The 21,481-nt window shown below is 42.9% G+C and overlaps 4 non-coding genes across 4 annotated transcripts; 2 read left to right on the forward strand and 2 right to left on the reverse strand.

Annotated features, from left to right (window-relative positions):
* Positions 1 to 5,785: 5,785 nt before the first annotated feature.
* Positions 5,786 to 5,858, reverse strand: trnak-cuu (transfer RNA lysine (anticodon CUU)). Its single transcript has one exon. It is a non-coding gene; the product is annotated as a tRNA-Lys (tRNA).
* A 1,174-nt stretch (positions 5,859 to 7,032) lies between these two features.
* Positions 7,033 to 7,115, forward strand: trnal-cag (transfer RNA leucine (anticodon CAG)). The gene has a single exon. It is a non-coding gene; the product is annotated as a tRNA-Leu (tRNA).
* A 4,685-nt stretch (positions 7,116 to 11,800) lies between these two features.
* Positions 11,801 to 11,873, reverse strand: trnak-cuu (transfer RNA lysine (anticodon CUU)). The gene has a single exon. It is a non-coding gene; the product is annotated as a tRNA-Lys (tRNA).
* Positions 11,874 to 21,356: 9,483 nt separating this feature from the next.
* trnal-cag (transfer RNA leucine (anticodon CAG)) lies at positions 21,357 to 21,439 on the forward strand. Its single transcript has one exon. It is a non-coding gene; the product is annotated as a tRNA-Leu (tRNA).
* Positions 21,440 to 21,481: the final 42 nt, after the last annotated feature.

Below are 21,481 nucleotides of genomic sequence, written 5' to 3' on the forward strand. Positions count from 1 at the left end.
TCAACGGCAGGGTTTCCAACACACCCAGTCCCCCAGAAGGGACAGGGAATGAAAGCCGAGCTGGTTTTCTTACAGCCACCAGCTCAGTCTGTCAGTCTGAGTCTGACCAACAGTGGTTCACCCAGACTGGAGCTGGATGGTCAAGCCACCCGCCTGCCAGTGCAGGACATCGCAAAGAGGGGTGTCAGAATCCCCGCCTGTACTGACATGGGCCTGGTGGGTGATAGCGAGTTCGAAGACAGTGAACTAGCTATCCCAGTGCTGGGGCAGCTCCCTGAACCCCTAGCGAGGGAAGGGGGGAGCGAGCAGGTGTCCTACACCCACGCCCAGCGAACGATTGTAAACATGCCGATCGAGGGATTCCTCAATCAGGAAGTGTGCAGGGTGGACCTGAACAGTGAGAATGGGGTAACAATCCCAGATCACTCAGGTGCTCCAGATGACCACTCAGCCGAGGGTCAGGCATGGTCCACCGCTGCACCGCCCCCTGCAGGGTTCCTAGAGCACAGGCATGAACAAATCGAAAAAGCAGATGCCCTGGAAAAGGAGGAGCAGCATCAGCAGCTGCGTCAGATCTCCCCAGATTTCCAGGATGTTGGTGCCCAAGATGCCACATGGCATACTGAGAAAGACACCATGTACACGCTGCGCCAGCTTAGAAAGGCGACAGTCACTCAGAAGGAGATGACTGGGATCAGCCACCCGAAAAGACTTTTGGGAGGACTGATTGCTGCCGCCACTGTTGCACGTTTGCTTTTTCTGGTAGGTTTGTGTGCTACTGGCACTCTCACCCTGACTGCCCCAAGAAGGCAGGTGTCAGAGATACCAGAGGGTAGTGACAGACTGTATCGACAGCATCAAAAGTTGGAAAGCTTAGGGAAAACCCTACAGGCAATTTCCTATGCAACAGGGTTAAACCTTATTCCCCAACCAGTGGACATGATTGTTGGTGTTATACAGTGGGTTTATGCTTGTGTGCAACAGGCCAGAATGTTGACACAAGACCTGTTAAGGGAGCTTAGTGCCACTGTAGCCAGTCTAACCACGGCACAATTCCCAACCCACTTGATTCCACTCTTCTCAGTAGAGGAGTGTGTGACATTAACCCCATCGTTCATAGCTCACCCAGAAGGCAAACCAAGATTGAATTCGGTTCCAAATCTTGAGATGGGTATGGCTACCAAAGCTATCCATTGGCTGTGTCTAAACGATTCACCAATGAAGGGTGTAAAGCTACTAACGAGCAGAGGAAGGTTAATGAACCCCATGAAGAGCAGGTGGGAAGTAAATGGCTGGTCAGCACACCACGTTTAACTGACACTGTGACTTGTGACAGGCATGATGCAGCTACCTAATAAAACAGTTCCTTTAAGTTCCTGAGGAGGCCATAGTACAGCATGGTAACTTAACACTGTACGGTCTGGAACCAGACAACATAAGACCAAACTTGAGGTCATGGATGCCTTCAGGTGCCACACTATTGAATTGGATAGAAATCCAAGAAACAGTAAGCCCTGAAGAGGTACAGGTAGTTAGTTTGCTTTAATGGAACAAACCTCCAAACCACCCTAGCAGATACCCAACACAGGTGTTGTGGTTTATCGGGGGGCTGGGAACAGGAACTGTTGTTATTGTAACACTACTGCCAGGTAGCTGGATCATGACTGACAGTGTACTCTGAATGATGTACTCTCACATCAAGATGTACTCCGGGTAGCATGAATGAGTCAAAGGTAGCATGTCAAAAGAAAGGAAGTGACTTCTCCCCAAATATCTACCACAGAGGTATCAGATATTGACAGTGAACTTCCTGATGTGTAATTCCTAGACTGAGATAATGTCTCCTACCGTGTTTATACATACTCCAGATGTTATTCATCCTGTTTGTTCCCAATGCTGGTTCCGGTATGAATTCTCGAGGAGTAATGTAGACATTTAAGATTAATGTTCTAATGGCAAGGGACATCACTTAACTCTGTTTTGTTTTGAAGGCAACAACGCCTCAGGACCTCGTGACCTTCAAAAAGGGGGGATATGTAGCGGCGAGGCTTAATAATAAGGCAGAATTAAGTGTTTCTGAGCTTCCCAAATGAGGCCCCATTTCTCTGTTCATCTCTGTGGTGCAGCCACAGAGAGACCATTAGGGTGATTTAAGGTTTCCTAGGACAGCTCCCAAAGGGGGGTGCACTTAGCTAAGCCTGGCTATCATGATCAATGGTCATCCATTGGCGCCTATCTGTCTAGGGAGTGCCAGTTGGACATCTGGACTGCATTCCTAAGTGTCAGGAGTAAGTGACTCATATCTCACCTTGATCAACCAATCAGGGACTGGTAGGGCTGAGTAACCCACGTGGGACTCTGATGCCCATGGAACTTTCAGCCAATCAACAAGCTGAAGTTCCTCCAGGTAAAAACAGGCAACACAGGCCTGGAGATTGAGATTCAACAAGATTCAGATTCGGGAGATTCAGTAAGATTCTGGAGAGGATTCTGTGGACTGTTCTAAAGGGAATTCAAAGGAGAATTCCAGGGCAGGACGGCCCAGGAGCAGAAGGCTCCCAAGGGCAGGACATTCTCGCAGCGCGCCTCCTGACCATCCCGAGACTCAGCCCGGACAACCACGGAACGGCCAGTGTGTCCGAGTGCCAGAACTTTCCTTTGTTCTAAGAGTCTAGAGTGGAGGTTGCCAGAGAGTAACCAGCAGCAGGCCTCGTGGACAGGTCAGAACTGTGGACAGCTGAATCACTATTCAGAACTAGCTCTTCATCAGGAACGAACCGGTCCTCTTCCTGACTTGCTGGGATCCACAGTCATCTTTTCTCCTGTGCACAAACTTTGCTAGTTAAAGCCAACACTAACTAGCCGGTCAGTGAGCATCAGCAGCGCACCGTCGCAAGCCGCACAGCACAGCCTGGCACGGAGCCAGAGAGCGCGGATTGGACAGCAACAAGCCTGCAGCTGATTGTTTGTGCCTGCAGGAGATCTGAATCCCCAGAAATTGGATGAGTATTCAACTTCAATGCATTACAGCTCGAGAATTCAATTGCTATCCCAACCAGTTGATATCAATTTAATTCCTAAGAGTTATGTACTTGTTTTGAGTATCTAATGTAGAAGTTGTAACCAAGTTCACTTTACGAAACGGTCTTAATGAATGATATACTGAACGTATGTCCTCTTGATGTGTAACACTTCGTAACTGATTGAATATATACCTTTTGTATTCTGATAACCCTCTCGATAAGATCTGTTAGGTTTATATGCATATTCTATGTATTAATAAATTTATCCTCGTGTATTAGTACCTGTGTGTGCGCGTTGTTTGAGTTATGTCGCGTGGTTGGATTCTAAAGCCATCAAAAGAATCAACTTTGTGATTTACTGCTACAATTGATAATTGTCTCAGTAAATGCCCAAACCCTACAGAACTGGTGCCTTCAGAGAGCCACTATGATTACATATTTGGCGTCCCTGAACGGCTATGAAACACTACACCACGATGGAAGACACTTTATTCCCCTTTCTCCAAATTCCCTGTACATGTACTTCGCTGGACCGCTCGGTCCTGTTTCCGTCTTCGAATTTTCATTTCCCATTTTTACCGATCGGTGCCTTACTTTAGAACCTTATCACATTAACTACTCCGCAGAGCAAAAACCACACGTCTGTGTTAAGATAAGTTCTTTATGAGTCCCGGACTCATCAAACCCGCGTGAGAACACCCTCACCGGCCTGCTCTTTCTCTGCTATAAGACCACAGAAAAAATTCTTATAAATCGTCTTAAAACAAAAGTTCGTTAAAAGGATCACTTACTGACGTCAGACAGCCGTGAATTCTCCAGACGCGTCTCAGGAAGGACAAACAGTTTATCCTCCGAGGTTCGTCCAATTTGCTAAAATTGTCCGGCTCCGGATGGAGTTTCAGCAGCCGTCCGCGCTCAGGTTAGTGTCCCATCTGGGGTGCCAATTCTGTCGTGGAAATTTAACTATCAAGGAAGCCACAAGAGAGAGTTCTCACCTGAGTAAGGTCTTTATTTCAATATTGCAATATTGGGAGCCCTGTTGCCACTTCGCAAAGTGCAACCGGAGACTCAATTTGTTACAAGCAGTACAGGGTTTTTATAAGACGTTGCGCTGTAAAAAAGCTCAGTGCTTTGTCCCTTCAAAAGCTTCCCCTTTCCCTAAGACAAAACAGATTACAACATAGAACGAGAGAAGAAGCACTAGATTTGTTATTCAAAGCTTATCAGTTACTTTCGGCTAATTCTAACGACCCAGACAGCATATATTGTTTTGGTACATTGTCTTCTAAAGTTACCCAAACAGTGTACTTTGTTGACGCACTGTTTTCTAAAATTCTGCACGTACTGTAGCACAGCAATTACATCCTTGAAATATATTATCTAAAAGCACCAATATATTTTTTTCAAAGCTCTCTACATTTTAAGAATCAATTTACTTATTAGATTTCCACTTCAGGTGCGTGTCTGTCGGCTTGATTCAGTTTAATGCAAGTATTCATTCTCTTTCTGAAACATACAGCTTGCGACAGATGAAATACAATTCTTGGCTTTTCTGGGTGGGTGCAGAAGAAATCCTGCCGGCTGCTTCTGGAAAAGAATTCCAGCCTTTTTTACTCTTTAACCAGAAACTTGCGAATGATACAAAGCAAGCGGGGGGCGTTTCTGTGCAGCTGTTAACTGAACGGCTGCTGGTTCAAGCCCACCCAGGGCTTGTTCCGATTTCAACATCATGCCCCCTAAAGGTAGACTGGATTTCTTTGCGAAACATTCACCCTTTGGACATTTCAGGAAAGGTGCGTGTCGATGCAAGACTTGAAAAGCTTTCCATACAACGAAAAAAATAGTGCTTTTGATTGAAGGAAACGGCAAGAGCAGTTTGAGCAGCTCCGGCCTCTCAAGCGCTTTACAAAGTGATCGGCACCTCGATAGGCAGTTTAGAAGGCTGAGAATGATGCTGGAAGCACAGCGACGTTCTAAAACCAGCGCTTGAAAAGCATCTGCATACATAAAATGTCCATTTCTCAAAAGCTAAATCTGCAGCTTCAGAAGATTGTCAGCTGTATGTTTTCGTTCTTTGTTTCCTTTTTTTACATGACAAGCTTTCGAGAAATGAACTGTCGTTTGTGATGAAGGCTGCATTCGAAATTGTGCATCTAGCTTAGTTCAATGAAATCGGAACGTGCGCCTGTCTCAAACGGATGGCTCTTTGCAGGCACACTACGGAAACCTGCGGGCGCAAGTTGGGAGAAGTGACTCTTGCAGAGTGTCGAGCTTCGAGAACAGGACTCCGCTCAGGAAGATATTGCCACGTGTTGAAGAGTTGCTTTTCGCCATTTCTTTCCCATATTTTTCCAGTGCGGTTCAAAATGTTACGTACGTACGTGTTACCTGCAAAATCACAGTGAAACTGTTATGGCGAAAAGATTCCAAATAGTTATTGTATTAGAATAGCTCTGCAATTTCTTAGCCTTCGTACACGCAGTGTTTAAGGAAAGGCTAGAGTAAATGAAACTGTAAATAGACAGGAGCTCTTATCAGTTTTCATACAAGTTATGATGGCTGCAGCTCCTATCTGCGTCAGAGTGACCGGAGCCAACGGATTGTCTGCGGAACCTTTGATTTATCTCTCGGGCAAAGAGCTAGATAAGCCCTTTTCATCTCAGTTTCATCACACCTGTGCATTAAAGTTTAGTGCTCGGTACCATCAAGGTGTAAGAGGGTCAAGGATGAGCACGAAACTTTGTTAATAAGGAGACGGGCACCACCCAACGTGGGGCTCGAACCCACGACCCTGAGATTAAGAGTCTCATGCTCTACCGACTGAGCTAGCCGGGCGCCAGGGAAGCAAGGGGTTAACGTGTCCCTGTTGACGTCAATTGGACAAGGTATACTTCCTGGCTTTTCATCATGTGGTGACCGGATTCGAGAGTAGCACACCCTGTTCTTTGTTGATTACTGTACCTCAAGCAGCGCAAATGTCAGTAATCATTGAAATGTACGACCTACAATCTCCTCAGCATGCCCGCGTGGACTCCTCTGTGATCATCCTTCTACGTTCTGCTGTAGTTTTCATGCAAGTGAAAACCGTGCTCCAAATAACAACGGCACAGTTGTATCCTGCGGTAAGCATTCTTCTAATTCCATCGTTTTGCTCCAGGGAAAAGGTAGCGCATCATAGTGTTGATATTCCAAGGTCTCAGAGTCCGTATTGGATGGCTTGGATGCAGACATCGCTCAGAGCTCCCAGTATGATTTTCCCGAGTTCAGTTTTGCAGTGTCTTAGTGCTTTCCTGCTTCCAGTGGGTCTTTGAATGCTCTGCTAAGTAGAGACGTGACATAATTACTAATGCGACCGACTGTGCTGGCTGTTCCTGGTTAATAATGATTAATGCGAGAAATCAATATAAACATAACTGCTTCGATTTCGAGGTTCACTTGAAGCATTCGAAGAAACTATCAAAGATCTCAGAACAACCGAAGACACATTTGGTCATCTCCGTATTGGTGAAGATGAAAGAGTCCCGCAAGTGTCAAGCTTGCACAAACACACACGAGAGAGAAACTCAGAACAGAACTTAAGGAAAGGGAGATCCACACTACTTTAATGCACTTTGCTAACCCGATGGAATGCTTATGAACCATGCGTAAGACACATGTAGCAGAGGATGGTTTCGATCCATCGACCTCTGGGTTATGGGCCCAGCACGCTTCCGCTGCGCCACTCTGCTGACGGCCATCCTACGCGTTCCACCTAACTGCTCTTTGTATTTCCTACATAAGTGATGAAAGAGTTGAAAGTTTCAGTGACAAACGCAGACGTCACTTTGAGCGCTTGGTGTTTTGTAGCACAAATCATCACACGCTGCTCTACACTGGATTATAAAGGCCGACACATTTTCCAAACATTTTAATGCTGGAGTCACACTGTAGTATTAATAACAGTGCGATACTCGAAGAGCGTAGTGGGATCGCGGTGGCTCATCAGACCGCTTTGGGGGAGGGGGCTGGCGTCAGGATGGCCGAGCGGTCTAAGGCGCTGCGTGCAGGTCGCAGTCTCCCCTGGAGGCGTGGGTTCGAATCCCACTCCTGACAAAAAGCTTGCTCCATTCCCTCTCCAGTCGGGTGCACATGGGTGAAGCAGCCTGACGTAGGAGACGTGCACCTATAGGCACGCGCGTGTCCCATACCTCTCCTGATTTAGCTCGTACTCCATAGGATGGAAGCGGCTGCTCTGGCTTTTTCACTCGAATATAATCTGATCGCAACAGAAGGCCGTGCAGCCCAGTGCTGGTTTAAGAATGCCTCGTGTCTTCAGGCCCCTATTCCATCAGGTTACCCCTTTGGAATAGTCGTCCGAAAATGACGGAAAAGGAGAAGCACGTAAGCTCCCACAAACTGCGTTAGCATTAGCGGTTGGAATCTGATGGGAGAAAAGCAACCCGGCTCGCCGTCAAGCAATCCATCCCTGGTCTCCCACGTGACGGGCGGGAATACGCACCACTATACTAACGAGGAGCGCTTGCTTGGCGCTTGAAGACACTTCCTCTTGCGGCTACTACTGTTTCCGGTTTCGCCTTTTATTTTCATTCCTCCCAGAGGAGCGCATGAAAACGTTTCCATCTGCGCCATCCTCACCCCTCCACTGCTATGGTCACTGCTCCTCCTGGTGCACTGCAAACACCTATTCAGTCGGTTCTTTCAGTTTGAATAATTAGATCTTCAAAGGCTGGAAGTAGGGCGCAAGGCATGCCAATGCCAAAAGCGTGGTTGTCTGCTTCCAAGTGTGAAATGTCGCTGGGGGACGCTGAAGACATGACTTCCAAGGCAGCAGGTCCAAGCGATTTAGCGTTTGTACAAGAAGCAGGAAGAGAGAAACGGCACTCCGCCTTTTTCTGGGCAGGCGCACGGCGACACGAGAAGGACGCCGTAGTCGGCAGGATTCGACCCGGCGCGGGGAGAGCCCAATGGCTTTCTAGTCCATCGCCTTAACCGCTCGGCCACAACTACAGGGAGCGCCGCCGCCGCCGTCTTGCGATCATTTAACACGGAGGGCGAGGCGGCGGAGGTAACCTTTTTCAACGTCGCTCTCCGTTTCAAAAAAAAAAAAGGCAAATGACATGCTAGCACTCAGACACCCCTCAGAAGATTGAAGGGTGGCTTAAAGCTGGAATGATTAGGTCTCCCCGCTCCGACACCAAAATGGAACTTCGTTAGGCAGAGAGAAAGCAACATCGGAGGAGCGTGAACGAGACTTTCGAAGCTGCTCCACACGGCACTTTGAATCGCAGACATAGCAGTGTTAGAGGCAGGAATCGCCTTTGCGAACGCGATGAGAAACAGAACGCAAGCTCAGGTCCTGCGGTTTAATAAGCAGGCACGGCTTTCATGCGACTGCACATTTCTTTTCTGGAGCGAGTTGACTTTCAGCTTCAAGAAATTCACACAACTTCCGAAATCCGAAATACAAATCTGGCTCATCGCTGCACAAGAAATGCCGCCGGCTGGCAAGAAAATGACAGCGATGTTTTTCCTTAACGACAAACTTCCGATGGAGAAAAACAACGGCGGTGTGTCGTGGAAATTTAACTATCAAGGAAGCCACAAGAGAGAGTTCTCACCTGAGTAAGGTCTTTATTTCAATATTGCAATATTGGGAGCCCTGTTGCCACTTCGCAAAGTGCAACCAGAGACTCAATTTGTCACAAGCAGTACAGGGTTTTTATAAGACGTTGCGCTGTAAAAAAGCTCAGTGCTTTGTCCCTTCAAAAACTTCCCCTTTCCCTAAGACAAAACAGATTACATCATAGAGCGAGAGAAGAAGCACTAGATTTGTTATTCAAAGCTTATCAGTTACTTTCGGCTAATTCTAACGAACCAGACAGCATATATTGTTTTGGTACATTGTCTTCTAAAGTAACCCAAACAGTGTACTTTGTTGACGCACTGTTTTCTAAAATTCTGCACGTACTGTAGCACAGCAATTACATCCTTGAAATATATTATCTAAAAGCACCAATATATTTTTTTCAAAGCTCTCTACATTTTAAGAATCAATTTACTTATTAGATTTCCACTTCAATTCCCTCCTTTTTATTCTTGAAAATGATTAAAAGTTAGATTCTTCATATGGACTCCCAGGAGGCTCCCATACTTCGGATTCTTGCGTTCTTATCAGAACATACTGATGCGCAAACATATTCATTACCATATTTGAAAAGCATTGGAATAATACATGTCATATAGCAACATAAAAACAGGAAGACAAGTATCACAGCCCCTATAATCGGTGTTAGTAACTTAAAGAAAAACATTCCCCCTGGCCCAAACAGTGATTCTAACCAGGAGAGAAATGGGTGAGGCTGTAGAATGAGGCATTAAAGCACATACATAACAAGATGCATTACATTTCTTTAACTTTAACTGTTCTTCTAGTTGTTGTATCTGCCTGGTACTAAAACTACCATTTTCTGGAAAACCTAACTTACTCCACGATGGAAGACACTTTATTCCCCTTTCTCCAAATTCCCTGTACATGTACTTCGCTGGACCGCTCGGTCCTGTTTCCGTCTTCGAATTTTCATTTCCCATTTTTACCGATCGGTGCCTTACTTTAGAACCTTATCACATTAACTACTCCGCAGAGCAAAAACCACACGTCTGTGTTAAGATAAGTTCTTTATGAGTCCCGGACTCATCAAACCCGCGTGAGAACACCCTCACCGGCCTGCTCTTTCTCTGCTATAAGACCACAGAAAAAATTCTTATAAATCGTCTTAAAACAAAAGTTCGTTAAAAGGATCACTTACTGACGTCAGACAGCCGTGAATTCTCCAGACGCGTCTCAGGAAGGACAAACAGTTTATCCTCCGAGGTTCGTCCAATTTGCTAAAATTGTCCGGCTCCGGATGGAGTTTCAGCAGCCGTCCGCGCTCAGGTTAGTGTCCCATCTGGGGTGCCAATTCTGTCGTGGAAATTTAACTATCAAGGAAGCCACAAGAGAGAGTTCTCACCTGAGTAAGGTCTTTATTTCAATATTGCAATATTGGGAGCCCTGTTGCCACTTCGCAAAGTGCAACCGGAGACTCAATTTGTTACAAGCAGTACAGGGTTTTTATAAGACGTTGCGCTGTAAAAAAGCTCAGTGCTTTGTCCCTTCAAAAGCTTCCCCTTTCCCTAAGACAAAACAGATTACAACATAGAACGAGAGAAGAAGCACTAGATTTGTTATTCAAAGCTTATCAGTTACTTTCGGCTAATTCTAACGACCCAGACAGCATATATTGTTTTGGTACATTGTCTTCTAAAGTTACCCAAACAGTGTACTTTGTTGACGCACTGTTTTCTAAAATTCTGCACGTACTGTAGCACAGCAATTACATCCTTGAAATATATTATCTAAAAGCACCAATATATTTTTTTCAAAGCTCTCTACATTTTAAGAATCAATTTACTTATTAGATTTCCACTTCAGGTGCGTGTCTGTCGGCTTGATTCAGTTTAATGCAAGTATTCATTCTCTTTCTGGAACATACAGCTTGCGACAGATGAAATACAATTCTTGGCTTTTCTGGGTGGGTGCAGAAGAAATCCTGCCGGCTGCTTCTGGAAAAGAATTCCAGCCTTTTTTACTCTTTAACCAGAAACTTGCGAATGATACAAAGCAAGCGGGGGGCGTTTCTGTGCAGCTGTTAACTGAACGGCTGCTGGTTCAAGCCCACCCAGGGCTTGTTCCGATTTCAACATCATGCCCCCTAAAGGTAGACTGGATTTCTTTGCGAAACATTCACCCTTTGGACATTTCAGGAAAGGTGCGTGTCGATGCAAGACTTGAAAAGCTTTCCATACAACGAAAAAAATAGTGCTTTTGATTGAAGGAAACGGCAAGAGCAGTTTGAGCAGCTCCGGCCTCTCAAGCGCTTTACAAAGTGATCGGCACCTCGATAGGCAGTTTAGAAGGCTGAGAATGATGCTGGAAGCACAGCGACGTTCTAAAACCAGCGCTTGAAAAGCATCTGCATACATAAAATGTCCATTTCTCAAAAGCTAAATCTGCAGCTTCAGAAGATTGTCAGCTGTATGTTTTCGTTCTTTGTTTCCTTTTTTTACATGACAAGCTTTCGAGAAATGAACTGTCGTTTGTGATGAAGGCTGCATTCGAAATTGTGCATCTAGCTTAGTTCAATGAAATCGGAACGTGCGCCTGTCTCAAACGGATGGCTCTTTGCAGGCACACTACGGAAACCTGCGGGCGCAAGTTGGGAGAAGTGACTCTTGCAGAGTGTCGAGCTTCGAGAACAGGACTCCGCTCAGGAAGATATTGCCACGTGTTGAAGAGTTGCTTTTCGCCATTTCTTTCCCATATTTTTCCAGTGCGGTTCAAAATGTTACGTACGTACGTGTTACCTGCAAAATCACAGTGAAACTGTTATGGCGAAAAGATTCCAAATAGTTATTGTATTAGAATAGCTCTGCAATTTCTTAGCCTTCGTACACGCAGTGTTTAAGGAAAGGCTAGAGTAAATGAAACTGTAAATAGACAGGAGCTCTTATCAGTTTTCATACAAGTTATGATGGCTGCAGCTCCTATCTGCGTCAGAGTGACCGGAGCCAACGGATTGTCTGCGGAACCTTTGATTTATCTCTCGGGCAAAGAGCTAGATAAGCCCTTTTCATCTCAGTTTCATCACACCTGTGCATTAAAGTTTAGTGCTCGGTACCATCAAGGTGTAAGAGGGTCAAGGATGAGCACGAAACTTTGTTAATAAGGAGACGGGCACCGCCCAACGTGGGGCTCGAACCCACGACCCTGAGATTAAGAGTCTCATGCTCTACCGACTGAGCTAGCCGGGCGCCAGGGAAGCAAGGGGTTAACGTGTCCCTGTTGACGTCAATTGGACAAGGTACAGATGCAGCCATTCAAAATGCGTGAGGTATTTCGCGGCATACCCCGGTGGGCGTGTCACAGTATCACGCGGTATGACGCAGTTAACGTGGTGTCACGTGGTTAACTATCCGGCGTCGCCTTGTAAAACCGCCAGGGGGAGCTTAACCTCTCATGTACAGCATTTGAGCCTTTAATTTTGAACTGTGTATTACAGCATGTTAATCATCAGTCATTAAAATGTTGGTATCTTTTATGAAAGCAAGATTGCTCAGTTGGACAAAAGTACACAACCTACCTTTATCAGAAATATTTATGCATCAAAGCCTTTACTGAAGATATTACTAATAGTATTAATAATGGATGACTTTAGACAAGCTGTATACTCAAAGTATAATTTCTTTAGCACATTTGTACAAGCACTTGGAATCTGTCCAAGCCATACTTTGTCAGGCATTTTGTTTTACTTCAACGGGCATAAAAACTTCCTTGCTTTTAACAGGGCGTTTCATAATTTCTAACTACGAAAATGATTTAAAATGCGACACTTATCATTCAACTAGAGCTTAAAATATCACAAGGATCCTCAAGAGCACAGCAAAGAGTGTATTAAAAGACACTTGTATTTATCAACGCTTTCTTTTCCGTATACCAGATTTTATGGAACCACTTCAGAGGGGTGTCAGCCAGTCAGATTCCAGGATTCGGCACTTTAAAGGAAAAATACACACCGGTATTCCATTTCTCCCTAACGATTTTAAGCATCGAAGTATTTAACTAGCATGTGAAATAGCGTGTGAAAAAGTGGTAGTTTTAAGCTTTTCTGCTAATATAATATGGAATCGATATTGATTTAAATCGTGTTCTGATTTAAATCGCAAACGCGTGTTTAATTATATGTGTTTTTTAATCATAATCAGGCTAATGCAACATAAATTGATACAGTATCTTTGTCTTCTAAGCATCTTAATAAACTTTCAGCATAGCTTTCTACCCGTCAAGATTTATATTTCTTGGGATTTTGGGATCAAACGTGGAAGGATTAGATTATAATCGTTTTTATTTGTCAAATACGTGATTGTATTTCTGAATGTTATGTGACACCTACAGTAGTTCACTGCTTTAAATACATCGAATTAAGAAAGTTATGTGTAGCACTTTAGATCTTTTTTCTGAACCAGGGAAAATCTGATCATGTTTCTCTATAACAATAATAAAAAAAACCTTTATTTTACATATCGCCTTTAAAAGTGGCATCTCAAAGCAATACAGTAGATCGAAAAACAGTTAAAAGGGACCAAATTAAATACCAGACAATCGCAAACGCATTTTCAATAAAATTATTTTATTCATTCAGCAGTTTGTGAGAGGAACATCCAGCAGGGAGAGACACACACACCGGTTTTCATTGACAAAATTGTTTTTTTTCAATTCCTTTTGTCTAACAGGAATGTTTTGTTTGTGGACAGACTGTTAGACAAGAGGAAAAGACCGCCTCCTCCTACGAAGCATTAATCGCGTATCTAAGGAAAATTGCAGTATACCTTTGTTCATGCACATCATTATACAGTACAGTATCTCAATTTGTATTTCGATAAAAAAAAAATCGTTTGCCCAGCCACTACTGTTGTTACTGTTTTTATCCTGTAAAGCGTTTTCTTTTTCTGCGTTTTCCATTTCCTTTTTCTGATCACTCGCTTTCTGGATACACATCTCACCTGTCCTGTTCTTTGTTTTCCTGGTTTGCTGATTATGCCTGCTGCGGTCCACTCCTACCCTCACACCTAAAGAATACTATTTTAAATTTCTTGGCGCAGTTCATTAACCCTTGTATGTGCTGTCCGCGCCCAAAATGCAATTAAAAAAAAGTAAAAAACCGCGCTCAAAATGCAATTTAGAGCTTAATAAGATACACTCCACAGGCAAAATTAAAGACAAAATTAAAGACGATTAAAATCTGTAATCTTTCCACTTGTACTGTGAGTCATCGGACAGTTTCTGCTTTGTGTAAGGATGGTGAGAAAGCTGTGTTCAATGTATTTAAGGGACTCAAAAGTAAAAGAAGATGCTTCATATTGCTTGACTAATTTTAAAAACCAAGTTATAAATGCAGACGCTCCCTCGGTGCCGCGCCGGGTGTAAATATCAAAGTATACATTCCCAACAAGAATTGTACCCATCTGTCATGTAAATAAAACACCTTGAATTGAATTGAGGGAGAGATGGGGGTAGTGGGACAGAGATACTGTAGACAGACTCAAGGCAAATAAGATACTTATGGGTACGCAGGCATTCACGACAGCAACATACGAAACGTTTGCACGTACTGTATAGTTAAGTTATTACTTGGTTTTCAAAGTGCAACGAAATACAATATTGTTGTTGCTGCTGTTCTGGTTGTTTTTATCCCGTAAAGCGTTTTGAGAAGCCACCTTTAAAGGCGATATATACTGTAAAACCACTGATTCTTATGGAATGTGTTCCGCAGGAGATTCAAATTTTTATTTATTTATTTTTTAATCGCGTATCTTAGGAAATCTCAGTATAACTTTGTTCATGAACAGTGGCATGTTACATTATCATTCGTTTTTTTAACAAGGCTAGCCAGCTAATGTGAATCGAAACCTGTCTTGCTAGCTTTTAAAGTCGTACAGATGCAGCCATTCAAAGTGCGCGTCACAGACACGTACCGCAGGTGACGTCGCTCAGTATGACGCAAGATGACGCGTGGCACCGCAGTACGTGATTGGTTGACCGACAGGGGCACTCGTGGTCCGTTGGTCTGTCGTAGAAAGACTTACAGTAAAAACGTCTTTGCTGTGCCCGTTGTAGATATTGAATTTTACCACTGAAGGGAAATCTTAGTAGCTGAGCATAAAAAGAATAGGAGCATACTGTAACGCGTGTGAAGGCCATAAACGATATTAATTTTGGAACATAAACATACAGTATATACTGTAGCTGGTCTTGGTACTTTAAAGAAAAAAATACACACCAGTATTCCATTTCTCCCTAAACATTTTAAGCTTTGAAGTCTTTAACTAACATGATACCGGAGTCAACAAGCATACTTTTAGAATTTGATTAAAAGGGAATATAATATGGAATCGCGTATCTAAAGAATTTAATAACGGTATTCGTGTGCTGCGACAGGGCTGTGTAGGGCTTTTTCGCCTGCCTGTTCATGCGAGCTGTCTTCTAGCCGACTGGTCTAGGTGCGTGACTAGCAACTGGGAGGTTGTGTGATCGAATCCAGCTGGTGCCGGACTTTTCTTTTAACAAACATTTCTTCGAAAAAATAGAATAGCGATATTATGGACAATAAATTGACTTTTATATTTCAAAATATCGCAACATGAACGATATTTGCGATATTTTGAACATATCTTCCCTTCTGACAGCGGTTCCTCCTTCTATTGTGTGCGTGTGTGCAACAGAGTAAATTTTTATAGAGAAATGGAGGCTGGACAGTATGCGTTACAATATAAACATTTATATTGATTTAAATCGTGTTCTGATTTAAATCGCAAACGCGTGTTTAATTATGTGTTTTTTAATCATAATCAGGCTAATGCATTTCTACATTTTCTGTATGAACCAGCTTAGAGGTTCATACAGAAAGACAGCTTGTGTTTAAATTGAGTGTAAGGTAATTTATGCTTCTAAAGTCATGGTCAGCATTTATTATTGTACTGTGCTGTAAACTTTTTCTGTGCCTAGTCACATTATTTTATAGCGTTTTTATTGCGTTATTAAATCCGGTGGCGCTGTGTGTTAGAGTAGTTTCCTGACTCCCTTGTCACATGGTCTGTGATTGAATCCCATAGAACTATGACTTTATTTTTTAACAAACATTTCTTTGAAAAAATGAAACGTTTCCCTTGGTCAGAGATTAAATAAAACCTCACTCGCACCAAACAAATTTATATTTCTAAATATCACAAAATACGTTCATTGTCTTCCAATCGAGTCGAGTTGACATTGGAAGCCTGCCACACCCGGACTGTTAAACCAACGCATTAGCACGTCAAAGCCCATCGAGGGTATTGAGCCAGTATTGCCTTTAGTATTCCCCCCTCTCCCCTCAATTCAATTCAATTCAAGGTGTTTTATTTGCATGACAGATGGGTACAAGCAGTGTTGGGTATGTATATTGTAACGCTTACGGCAGACAGGCACTGTGTAAGAGCCGGCGCACCAGAGCAGCGCACCGAGGGAGCGTCTGCATTTCTAACTTAGTTTTTAAAATTAGTCAAGCAATATGAAGCATCTCCTTTTACTTAGTGCCTGAGCATAAAAAGAATAGGAGCATACTGCAACGCGTGTGAAGTCCATAAACGATATTAATTTTGGAACTTAAACATACAGTATATGGCTGGTCTCGGTACTTTAAAGAAAACATACACACCAGTATTCCATTTCTCCTAAACATTTTAAGCATCGAAGTCTTTAACTTACGCGATACCGGAGTCAACAAGCATACTTTTAGAATTTGATTAAAAGGGAATATAATATGGAATCGCGTATCTCAAGAAATTAATAACGATATAATTATATTCATGTTGCAAAAGAACTGCAACGGACATAAAAACTCCCTTGCTTTTAACAGAGCGTTCCATAATTTCTAACTACGAAAATGCCAGGTGAAAGGATTTGTAAACATATTTTGTTAAAGCAAGTCAGAACCCATTCAGAGCCTACATTACATTTTAGCGTTTCATTCTGAGCAGAAGACCCTCACACCTGAAGAAGGGGGAGGTGTTTTTCGCTGGAAATCTCGCCTGCTTCTACTTTACAACCGGAGTGCTGGCTGTGACGAATTAAACCGGTATTACAGGTTACAATCACAGACCATGTGACATGGGAGTCAGGAAACTAACACAGCGCCACCAGATTTGATAACGCTATGAAAACGCTATAAAATAATGTGACTAGGCACAGAACAAGTTTACAGCACAGTACAAAAATGCTGACCATGACTTTAGAAGCATAAATTGCCTTACACTCAATTTAAACACAAGCTGTCTTTAGCCCTCTAAGGTGGTTCATACAGAAATGTAGAGATCCAGGCTCAGAACACACAGCTTCATTAGCGAATACATATGCAGGACAACTAGAGAAGACGTTTTACAGAGGATGGATTTTTAGAAACATCCCATCAGTGACATCACTGAAGTCAACTCCTAGGTACTGTACTGTAACTGTCGTGTGGATAGTTTCACAAGAATCAGACAAAGGTTTAAGCATCGCTTGTTCTAGATAAAACTGCAAAAAAAAACAACAACCCATAATGTACTTCTTTGCGGCTCTGTTTGCCCAAATCATATATTCACAACGTGAAATCTAGAAAATAATATTACGTAACCAAAATCCGCAATATGGAAACAGAACCTGTGTAATTGTTGATAGATGATGTACTCGTAACATTTTTTCAAGACGAACTACAACATTTAAAAAATGACTTGTATGTACTTGATATCTCTAATCAATCCACGGGTCCCAGCACGAAACGAAAGTAAAACGCATACCGTTTCGCGCTTCTTATTAGTTGCTCAAAAGTAATTTGACCGTATGAAATGCATAATATAAACCTAGAAACATATACGTGAGTAGTACTTAAGCACTGTAGTATCGGTGTTAAGACATACCTCTCAAATACTGTAAATCAAGTTAAAAATATCTCAAGATTCTGGTCATAATGAAACCATGTTTCGTGTATGTTTTCTTTAAAGTACCGAGACCAGCCATATACTGTATGTTTATGTTCCAAAATTAATATCGTTTATGGCCTTCACACGCGTTGCAGTATGCTCCTATTGTTTTTATGCTCAGCTACTAAGATTTCCCTTCAGTGGTAAAATTAGATATGAATATTCAATACTTAAACGGGCACAGTTAAGACATTAAATATACATATACATACTGTATACAGTACAGTTTGCATACGGTAATATGTTTATGTCCCTAAATCAATCTCTTTTATGAGCATGTGAAAGGCATGGTGAATCACTGTACTTTGCATGATTGGAAAAAAATGCGTGATTGCGAAATGCTGTGGCGTTACTTTTACAAAGACGGTCAATGAAAAAAAGAATGTGGACCAGGGCAATACTTTGAGTTTACAGCTTGTCCAAGGTCATTTATTATTAATACTATTATTAATATCTTCGTTAAAGACTTTGATGGCTACAGCTCAAACATGAGAGGTTGAGCTTTATTAGCTCCACCTTGCGGAAATTCCGGATACTATTATTTTGCTAGCGGTATTTACCGGTAACTCGCGGTATTTACCGGTAGCTTGCGGTAGACTGCGTACAGCGTACCGGAAAATAATGCGGTATCGCCCGCGCATTTTGAATGGCTGCATCTGTATGTGTAAACTGTACTAGAGGGCATGCAAGTTACTCTGCCCCTTTCAGTTGCAGGGAGTCCCTCTGCTGCAACACACAGCAGACAGAACGGGAGACTATTGCCTTTCATATCCGACACCAGTGAAGTAAAAGGGGTGTCTAAAGGGGTGACTTCAGACCACATTTTAGTTACTTTATTTTGTTTACTTTTAACATTTCTGTAATTTACAGTAGATGTCACAATAGAAGCCCGAAGCCTATTATACTCAGTCTAGCCTTGGATCCTCTGAGTCCCTTGACTCAGTTATTGCATATTAATTTCTTGAGATACGCGATTCCATATTATATTCCCTTTTAATCAAATTCTAAAAGTATGCTTGTTGACTCCGGTATCGCGTTAGTTAAAGACTTCGATGCTTAAAATGTTTAGGGAGAAATGGAATACTGGTGTGTATGTTTTCTTTAAAGTACCGAGACCAGCCATATGCTGAATGTTTAAGTTCCAAAATTAATATCGTTTATGGACTTCACACGCGTTGCAGTATGCTCCTATTCTTTTTATGCTCAGGCACTAAAATCTCCCTTCTGCTTTGTGTAAGGATGGTATCAAGAGCAATCTTAAGTGGTGAGAAAGCTGTGTTCAATGTATTTAAGGGACTCAAAAGTAAAAGAAGATGCTTCATATTGCTTGACTAATTTTAAAAACCAAGTTATAAATGCAGACGCTCCCTCGGTGCGCTGCTCTGGTGCGCCGGCTGTTACACAGTGCCTGTCTGCCGTAAGCGTTACAATATACATACCCAACACTGCTTGTACCCATCTGTCATGCAAATAAAACACCTTGAATTGAATTGAATTGAGGGGAGAGGGGGGGAATACTAAAGCCAATACTGGCTCAATACCCTCAATGGGCTTTGACGTGCTAATGCGTTGGTTTAACAGTCCGGGTGTGGCAGGCTTCCAATGTCAACTCGACTCGATTGGAAGACAATGAACGTATTTTAGCCCTAAATGAATTAATAGCAAACATGGTTTACATAAAATACATTTTTCCAAGAAAGTTTATAATAATACGATCTATAGTTGAAATCTGAGCCTACTTTAAAAATAAAGGAAAAGCATTTTCAGAGAGTAATCATGCTGTGTTTATGTAGAAAAAGCGATTAGGTTTACGAGCAATCTAATTACCTATTCGCTTAAAACGCTATTAAAAATTTACTCTGTTGCACACACACACACAATAGAAGCAGGCACCGCTGTCAGAAGGGAAGATATGTTCAAAATATCGCAAATATCGATCATGTTGCGATATTTTGAAATATAAAAGTCAATTGATTGTCCATAATATCGCTATTCTATTTTTTCGAAGAAATGTTTGTTAAAAGAAAAGTCCAGCACCAGCTGGATTCGAAAACACAACCTGTCAGCTGGTAGTCACGTCTACAAGACAGCTCACATGAACAGGCAAGCGAAACAGCCCTACACAGCCCTGTCGCAGCACACGAATACCGTTATTAAATTCTTTAGATACGCGATTCCATATTATATTCCCTTTTAATCAAATTCTAAAAGTATGCTTGTTGACTCCGGTATCGCGTTAGTTAAAGACTTCGAAGCTTAAAATGTTTAGGGAGAAATGGAATACTGGTGTGTATTTTTTTCTTTAAAGTACCAAGACCAGCTATACACTGTATGTTTATGTTCCAAAATTAATATCGTTTATGGCCTTCACACGCGTTACAGTATGCTCCTATTCTTTTTATGCTCAGCTACTAAGATTTCCCTTCAGTGGTAAAATTCAATACCTACAACGGGCACAGCAAAGACGTTTACTGTCTTTCTACGACAGACCAACGGACCACGAGTGCCCCTGTCGGTCAACCAATCACTTACTGCGGTGCCACGCATCATCTTGCGTCATACTGAGCGACGTCACCTGCGGTACGTGTCTGTAACGCGCACTTTGAATGGCTGCATCTGTATACTTCCTGGCTTTTCATCATGTGGTGACCGGATTCGAGAGTAGCACACCCTGTTCTTTGTTGATTACTGTACCTCAAGCAGCGCAAATGTCAGTAATCATTGAAATGTACGACCTACAATCTCCTCAGCATGCCCGCGTGGACTCCTCTGTGATCATCCTTCTACGTTCTGCTGTAGTTTTCATGCAAGTGAAAACCGTGCTCCAAATAACAACGGCACAGTTGTATCCTGCGGTAAGCATTCTTCTAATTCCATCGTTTTGCTCCAGGGAAAAGGTAGCGCATCATAGTGTTGATATTCCAAGGTCTCAGAGTCCGTATTGGATGGCTTGGATGCAGACATCGCTCAGAGCTCCCAGTATGATTTTCCCGAGTTCAGTTTTGCAGTGTCTTAGTGCTTTCCTGCTTCCAGTGGGTCTTTGAATGCTCTGCTAAGTAGAGACGTGACATAATTACTAATGCGACCGACTGTGCTGGCTGTTCCTGGTTAATAATGATTAATGCGAGAAATCAATATAAACATAACTGCTTCGATTTCGAGGTTCACTTGAAGCATTCGAAGAAACTATCAAAGATCTCAGAACAACCGAAGACACATTTGGTCATCTCCGTATTGGTGAAGATGAAAGAGTCCCGCAAGTGTCAAGCTTGCACAAACACACACGAGAGAGAAACTCAGAACAGAACTTAAGGAAAGGGAGATCCACACTACTTTAATGCACTTTGCTAACCCGATGGAATGCTTATGAACCATGCGTAAGACACATGTAGCAGAGGATGGTTTCGATCCATCGACCTCTGGGTTATGGGCCCAGCACGCTTCCGCTGCGCCACTCTGCTGACGGCCATCCTACGCGTTCCACCTAACTGCTCTTTGTATTTCCTACATAAGTGATGAAAGAGTTGAAAGTTTCAGTGACAAACGCAGACGTCACTTTGAGCGCTTGGTGTTTTGTAGCACAAATCATCACACGCTGCTCTACACTGGATTATAAAGGCCGACATTTTCCAAACATTTTAATGCTGGAGTCACACTGTAGTATTAATAACAGTGCGATACTCGAAGAGCGTAGTGGGATCGCGGTGGCTCATCAGACCGCTCTGGGGGAGGGGGGCTGGCGTCAGGATGGCCGAGCGGTCTAAGGCGCTGCGTTCAGGTCGCAGTCTCCCCTGGAGGCGTGGGTTCGAATCCCACTCCTGACAAAAAGCTTGCTCCATTCCCTCTCCAGTCGGGTGCACATGGGT

The sequence above is a fragment of the Atractosteus spatula genome, chromosome 25, assembly GCF_055471065.1.
Source record: "Atractosteus spatula isolate fAtrSpa1 chromosome 25, fAtrSpa1.hap1, whole genome shotgun sequence".
Classification (NCBI taxonomy): Eukaryota; Metazoa; Chordata; class Actinopteri; order Semionotiformes; family Lepisosteidae; genus Atractosteus; species Atractosteus spatula.